The sequence below is a fragment of the Hordeum vulgare genome, chromosome 1H (genome assembly GCF_904849725.1).
Source record: "Hordeum vulgare subsp. vulgare chromosome 1H, MorexV3_pseudomolecules_assembly, whole genome shotgun sequence".
NCBI classification, from domain to species: domain Eukaryota; kingdom Viridiplantae; phylum Streptophyta; class Magnoliopsida; order Poales; family Poaceae; genus Hordeum; species Hordeum vulgare.
Window position 1 is genome coordinate 299,360,529 of NC_058518.1, and position 6,328 is coordinate 299,366,856.

The following is a 6,328-nucleotide window of genomic DNA, read 5'->3' on the forward strand; positions in this document are numbered from 1 at the left end:
ATTATGTTATTCCGTGTTGTATTGTTATTGCCCCGCTGGCTGTTGATGTTATAGACTCTTAAAACTATGGTTGTTGATATTAGAGACTTATCTTAAAACTGGAGTTGTTGATGTTAAAAGACTGTGGTTATTGTTGCCTACGTGGTTGTTGATGTTAGAGACTGTTAAAATTATTCATGACTTATTATTTTATGTCTTGGATTGGCCCTTATGAATTTATTACGTGCTCCTAGGAAAAATTCAGTTGCTTAAATACTTTATTTCTAGATATATTTGAATTTTTTTTCTGCAAATGCTATTTTGAAATATAGAACGATATTAGCACGCTATAACTTGTGTACCATTTGGCGAAGGGTCTCGCTATATTTTGTAGCACGCAATTTTTTCGTTGTATATAACTCCTATGTTTCTCTATTATTCGGGCTGGAGTTTCATGAACCAAAGATGCCTTTGGAAGACAATAATGCTTCATATTTTTAGTTAAAAGGCATACGCGTCCGATTTTATATTAATAAAGCCAATAAATGCCACATAGAGATAGATACTTTTGCAAACTAATAACAAGTTTACGCCAACAAAGAGGGCCGGGCCGGCAAAATCTGGGGCCATGTGCAATACTAAAAAATGGGGCCCTCTCTCCCTAAAAAATGAACTAACAAGCAATTATAATGAATATATATGTCATAAAAAATTGTAATGTATATAATGTAATGTCTTACATATGAGTTGAACATATAAAAAATCATCCCTATTCAACTCATGCTTGCTATTTATTTGAAGAACACCACTCTTTTAGTGTTCTTTGAAATGAAATCTTTAATGATATCCTCGTAATCAATCCTTTCCAACACTTCACTCTCAAGTGCTATTGTGGTCAAATCATTGAGTCTTTATTGTGTAAAAATAATACGCATATAGGACTTCAGTAGTTTCAATTTAGAAAAACTTCTTTCTGCCGATGCAACTATCACAGGAATGGTCAATACAACACTATATGCAAGACTTGCATTGGGAAAACAATCATGCCTCTTTAAAAAAATTAAGAATTTCAACAAGTCCGATATATTATTTTGGCATGAAACTTTGAAGAAGCTTCAACTCAACAAATACATCATTGGGACCAATATCAGATAGTTTCTCCTTCATAAGGGCAGCGTCAAGATTAACACAAGAAGATTTTAAACTATCATTATCCAATGAGCGCAATGTTTAAGAGGTAAATCAGAAACTAAAATATTTCTCGTAAACTTGTTATTGCTCAAATCTACATGTGAGTGAGGAGATTGCTTGATCGACAAAAGGTATAAAATAGTTCATTCTAAATTATTCTTGTGTGAACCGTGTGGCAATATTTGTGTCGTCTGGGTTCTCATCAAACTATTTTAATTTCTCTCCTTTTACGAAATGGTGTACCAATATCCATCTCAAATGCAAAAAATTGGCGATCTCCAATGCTTCTAACATTTTTTATGTACCCATCAAAGAAAGAAATAAGCCCTTTAACTTTCTCAATAGCAACATCAAAAAACATATCCTTTGTTTGCAAGTTTTTCTTACTAAATTAAATTAACTTCAAACAATACCTCGTACCCTCAGTTGGAAAAGGTAGTGCCTAGGAGGCTCTTAGGTACGTCTAGGCGCTAGGTGGTGTCCAAATGCCTAGCCTAGGGCATAAATGGAAGTCTAGGCGGGACAAACAAAAAGTTATTTACCCAAGCGAGAAATCATGACATATTGTCTAGATATGCCAAATAGACCATATTCCAATGGTAGCAGCTGGTATTTAACATATTTATATGCCCTAAATTAACATCAACACCGATATAATAATCACATATATGCCATGATAATAAAAGCTATATTATTGCCTAGGTTGTACCTAGGGCACTTAAGCACCGCCTAGGCACTAGGCGAAGGCCAACCGCCTCGCTTGCGCCTACTGCTTTTTACAACTTGCTCATACCAAATGACTATTTCCACAATAAATTCATACTCTCCAAGTTCATTGTTTGCCAAACCTAGAGTCTCACTCTTGCTTTTGGATCACTGTCAGGTCCAGATACCCGAAATTAAAAGAAATTTCATAAATGATATGGCAGAATGTAGTTACAGCCTCAAGGAAGTACATCATTATCAATATAAACATATTGGTTACGTGAAGTAGAGCCTCCCGAATGTATGAACATTGGAATCTAATAGCTTTAACAGTTTCAACACGACTCTCCTAGTGCATAGCTGATACATATTTGAGAGTCGATCCTTATATGTTTTCTTTAAAAATATGTCATTTCTTAGTAGAACTGGAAAATTTTGTATAGATGTGTTGGACGATTCAAAAAGTCTTTTCTCTACCAAAATTTAACTAGGAAATTAGGAATTAGGAGTAGGAACCAAAGTTAACCGGAAAAGAGGACTTGCTAAGCACCTGGAGGCTAGAGTCGGACACGGATCTATCCGACGAGGCGACGAGTCTGAAATTTAGGAGAGGAATCTAGGAAGGCAACATCAACAGCGACCAGAATCCTACCGATCTAATGAGGGGAAGGTTATGAGACGATCTTCTTTCATGTAGCTAACCGACACAACTGTGGTTGCGGTCTCCAGATCGAGAGACCACACGACCCCGATGGACTTTCGTAGTGATCCCTTTTTTGCGGTCTCTAGATCGAGAGATACAAGACCTTCCCGTCCCGATGGACTTCTGTAGAGATCAGTAGAGTCTCTAATCGATCGAGCGGTTTCCTTTATTTGTGAAATGTCGATCAAGCACGAGTAGTCATGTGCTTGATGGACTCGACACGGGCCAAGCTCCAGCTCCCGGTCAACTCAGGCCCAACTCCAGTGCGTAGGATTTTTTTGAGAAATACTAATAGGCCTATATACAAAATCACCCCACCCACAAATTGTGGGCCCTCTGTGGGCCGCGCACTCGGCACCACTATGGGCCCGGCCCTGCCAACAAAGGCCAACCGACATAAAAAAGACAAAGCCCTCATCACTCCAGCTAGGTGACACTATTAGGCTTCGTTAGGAACACTTCTATTGATGGTGTGTAGGTGTTTGATAGTGCGGAGAATTTCAATGGTCGTTTAATTTTCTTGCCTCTTCCCTAGAGGACTTCATTGCTTAAAGAATGAAGACTATTTGAAGATGTAATTAGCGGAATGATTAGGTAAAATATGCTCGATCACTTAATGTGTTGCAAGTGGTCCAAAGCATCCAAACCAATGTCGTAAATGAGCGCCAAGCCAATCTATATTGTTGTCCTGAGCATCATGGAGAAGCATAAGTATATTGACCATCGAATTAGGGGGCGAGTTAACGCCAAAATGGTCCCGGACACAACTCCAAAGGAACTTGGCTTGGGCACAACAAAATAGAATATTTCTTTTATCGAAAACGGGAGTACCCCGGTCTGTGCATCACAGGATGCACACAACCATATTATTAAATGTGAAATACTTGGATCCTCTTAATTATTAGAATATTTCTTTTATCTAAATGGGAGTACCTCTCGAGCTTCAGTAAAAAAAAATATGCTCCTTGTCAAAGTTTAATCCAACACGAAATCAAATACTTGGATCCTCTTACTTATTAGTTTATCCATTTATTTTTGTTCTTTTTCTTTCTAAACAAACTTGAGCACACAGAGTTGTCAAAAAGTCAAGATATGGAATTTTTCATTCATGCCCACTAACATTATTAAGTAAAGGCTCTCGGGCACATACTTCAGTTGTGGTGCATCTATGTTAGAGCATATTTCTCCATATGTGGTTTTGGTAATTGATGACAATCCCTATGGACTAATGGTTGCCTTAAGTTATATTCAAAGGATTTTTCCATAGGCACTTCTTGAAGTCCATCTGTTGGTTTCAAGGAGTTTATATGATAACCAAGGTGGTATTCAAAGTATTATCCAAAGGTTGGTCATAAAGACACAAGGTTGATCAAGACTAAGCAGAGAATAAATCAAGATGATCAACACACAAAGCGTACAAGATGTACCGAGAAGGATCAAGTGATCCCATGGTATGGTAAGCATTGTCCATAAAGCTTTTGTGTACTAACCCATGTCTTCGTGAGAGTTCTATGTGGGGTTAGGTGTGTTTCCATGGGTTTGCGTCAAGATGAAGATCTCATTCAACCTATGAAGGATGACATCAAGTGGTGATCATCATCAAGATTGCGGTGTGCAAGTTCAAGTGGAGCATCACGAAGATATCATGTTTCAAGCTTGCCGTCCATTGTGGTGGCAATGGACTTATGAAGAATGTGTTGAAGAGCGTCTCACCCATGGTGAGTATGGGGGAGCAATCAAGAAAGGTTGTCCATCTTGAGTAAGCCAAGATCATCATCATCTAGCTCAAGAGGACTAGGTGCAAGGTATAAGTTTGCCCTTGATAGGTTTTCTATTGTCGGATAGTTTTTGTACTGTCAAGGGGGGCTCTCAAGTGAGTAGCTTGATCGTATCTTTCGTTGAGAGCTCAAACCATTTGCATCCTTGCATCATATCTTGGTTCTTGTTGATGTTTCTCCTTGTGATTTTTAGAGCTTATGGGCATCTTCATGACAAGCTCGAGTTCATCGAAACCGAAGTCCATATGCATCTTCTATGATGTTTTCGATCTTGGAAGTTTTTGTCGGTTCTTCATTCATAGAGGTCTCACATCTCTATATCATTGGCATTTCCATAACTGCATGTTCTTAAGATTTTATTTCATTGTTGTATAGCTCTAGTCGTTGTGAATTCAACAAGCTTGAGTTTGCCTGATTTGGAGTTCGTATGTGAAAGTTATGGCAGTTTCAGTATCCACCGGTAGTACCGCTCATGGTGCCAGCGGTAGTACCGCCCCTGGAGCGGTAGTAATTTTTTACTACTGCTCCCGGGTGGTAGTGCCACTCCCTCGGACGTTCTGGCAGGGGTAGTACTGCTACTAGCAGCGGTAGTACCGTTCTGGTCGGGCTGTGAGTGGGGGTAACGGTTGGATTCTTTCCCCCACTATTCAAAGGAGGCCGTCTTCCCCATTGGACTTTATCCATCCATTGAGATCGTGTTCTTCCCCCATTGTTGACCTTCTTAGAGCTTGATAACTCTCAATCCCTCCAATGATTCTTTCTAGTTCTTCAGGGGAAAAAGATAGGAGATCTAGATCCGCATTTCCATCAATCACTTTCTCCTCTATGTGAGGGGAACCCCTTGGATCTTGATCTTGGAGTTCTTTGTGAGCTCCTTGTTCTTCCTCTCATATTTCTCCATATCTTTTGTTGTTGTGGAGGGATTTGAGTGTGAGGGACTTGACCACTTCGTGTATTCTTCTCATTGCATTAGTTGCATTGGTTTGAGTTCTCCACCGTGATACGTGGAAGTTAGAAGTTGGGAAGCTTATTACCCTTGGGTACTTGGTACCCCTAGAGATTCTTCTTCGTGGATACTTTAGCGTCCTAGAAGCTTGGTGGTACCTCGGAGATCAATCATTGTGGTGTAAAGCTCCGGGCAAGCATCAGGGTCTCCAATTAAGTTGTGGAGATTGCCTCGAGCATTTGTGGTCATCTCGAAGCCATATGCCATTGTGGTGAAGCTTCATGGTGCTGTTGGGAGCCTCCAATTAAGTTGTGGAGATTGATTGCCCAAACCTTGTTTGTACGGGTTCGGTGACCGCCCTCAAGGGTCCCTTAGTGGAATCACGGCATCTTGCATTGTGCGATGGCGTGAGGAGATTACGGTGGCCTTAGTGGCATCATGTGGAGCATTGTGCCTCCACACCACTCCAAACGGAGATTAGCATCTGCAAGGTTGTGAACTACGGGATACATCGTCTTCTCCATGTGCCTCAGTTATCTCTTACCCGAACCCTTTACTTATGCACTTTACTTTGTGATAGCCATATTGTTTCTTGTCATATATCTTGTTATCACTTAGTTGTTTATCTTGCTGAGCATAAGTTGTTGGTGCACATAGGTGAGCCTAGTTGTTTTAGGTTTTGTGCTTGACAAATTAAATGTTAGTTTTATTCCGCATTTGTTCAAGCCTAAACCATAATTATTTCAAAGCGCCTATTCACCACCCCTTCCTCTAGGTGACATCCACGTCCTTTCAATTAGTATCAGAGCTAGGTCTCTCATTATTAGGTTTAACCACCTAGAGAGTAAGGATGTCGACTAAGGGACTAGGATTCACTGATACTCTTAGTTTCGATGGCACAAATTTTGATGTTTGGGTAATCTGCATGCTTAATCACTTTAGGGTCTTGGGCCCAAATTTAGAGTGAATTGTAGATATGGGGTTTTCTCCTCTAAAGGATTCTCAAAATATATCTTTATAGGATGA